At 15.5% G+C, this 2,151-nt stretch overlaps 1 pseudogene; it reads left to right on the top strand.

The window, feature by feature from the left end:
* The first annotated feature begins 803 nt into the window (after positions 1-803).
* Positions 804-1,546, top strand: LOC126877027 (cytochrome c oxidase subunit 2-like; annotated as a pseudogene).
* Positions 1,547-2,151: the final 605 nt, after the last annotated feature.

The raw sequence follows: 2,151 nt of genomic DNA on the forward strand, positions 1-2,151 counted from the left end.
TACAATCATTTGATCTATTGGTTTTATTTTAATATTTACAATTGGAGGATTAACAGGAGTAATATTATCTAATTCATCAATTGATATTATTTTACATGATACTTATTATGTAGTAGGACATTTTCATTATGTACTATCAATAGGAGCAGTTTTTGCTATTATTACTCGATTTATTCATTGATACCCAATAATTACAGATCTAATATTAAATAAAAAATGATTAAAAATTCAATTTATTATAATATTTATTGGTGTAAATATAACTTTTTTCCCTCAACATTTTTTAGGCTTAATATCTATACCACGACGATATTCAGATTATCCTGATTCTTATTATTGTTGAAATTTAATTTCATCAATTGGAGCAATAATTTCAATAAATAGAATATTATTTTTCATTTTTATTATTTTTGAAAGATTAATTTCAAAACGATTAGTTATATTTAAATTTCATCAATCTTCTTTAGAATGATTAAACAATTATCCTCCCTTAGATCATTCACTAATTGAAATTCCTTTAATTATAAATAATAAAATTAAAAATATTTTTAATAATTAAAATTTAAAAATTTATTAATAAATAATATATATATATATATATATATATATATATATATATATATATATATATATATATATATATATATATATATATATATATATATATATAATTATTAATATGGCAGATTAGTGCTTTGAATGTAAAATTCAATTATAAAGATTTTTATCTTTTATTAATAAATTAATTTAATAAAATTATATAATGAATTTCAAATTCAAATAAATTTTAATTATTAAAAATTTCTACATGAAATATATTTACATTTCAAGATTCAAATTCTTTTTATTCTGATAATTTAATTTCCTTTCATAATTTAACTATAATAATAATAATTATTATTATTTCTTTAACAACATTTTTTATTATAGATTTTATATATAATAATTATTTAAATCTAACTCTTTTAAAAAATCATACAATTGAAATTATTTGAACTTTATCTCCTATAATTATTTTAATAATTATTTGTTTTCCATCTTTAAAAATTTTATATTATATCGATGAAATTGTAAATCCTCATTTTTCTATTAAAGCTATTGGCCATCAATGATATTGATCTTATGAATATCCAGAATTTAATAATTATGAATTTGATTCATATATATTAAATTATGAACTAATAAATCAATTTCGATTATTAGAAACTGATAATCGATTAATTATTCCATTTAAAATTTCTATACGAATAATTATTTCTTCATTAGATGTTATTCATTCATGAACTATTCCATCATTAGGAATTAAAGTAGATGCTATTCCTGGTCGAATTAATCAATTAAATTTATTTTGTATTCGTCCAGGAATTTATTTTGGACAATGCTCTGAAATTTGTGGAATAAATCATAGATTTATACCTATTATATTAGAAAGAACTTCTTATGAATTATTTATAAATTGAATTAAAAATAAAATTTGAAAAATTAGTTAATTTAAATAACATTAGATTGTCATTCTAAAATTAATATTTTATTATTATTTTTCTATCATTAGATGTCTGAAATAAAGAATTGATCTTTTAAATCAATTATAGTAATTAAAATTTACTTCTAATGAATACCACAAATAATACCTATTAATTGATTAGTTATCTTTATAATATGTTTAATATGTTTATTTACTATTATAATTTTAATAAATTCATTTTTATTATATATTATCATAAAAAATATTTATAATATAAGTAATAATAATAATAATAATAATAATAATAAAAATAATTTAATTAAAAAATGAAAATGATTATGATAAACAATTTATTTGAAATATTTGATCCTTCAATTAATAATTATATTCAATTAAATTGAATTTTTATAATTTTACCAATTATTTTATTTCCAAATTCATATTGATTAATTCCTTCACGAATTTTAATAATTTTTAAATTATTTATTGAATATTTATTTAATGAATTTAAAATAATTATAACTAATAAATATTCAATACATATTTTTTCATTCTTAAGAATTATAATTTATATTATAATATTAAATTTATTTAGATTAATTCCTTATATCTTTACATCAACAAGACATTTAATATTTAATCTATCAATAGCATTATCTTTATGATTAAGATTTTTAATTTACTCA

This window comes from Bombus huntii, unplaced genomic scaffold, assembly GCF_024542735.1.
Source record: "Bombus huntii isolate Logan2020A unplaced genomic scaffold, iyBomHunt1.1 ctg00000111.1, whole genome shotgun sequence".
Classification (NCBI taxonomy): domain Eukaryota; kingdom Metazoa; phylum Arthropoda; class Insecta; order Hymenoptera; family Apidae; genus Bombus; species Bombus huntii.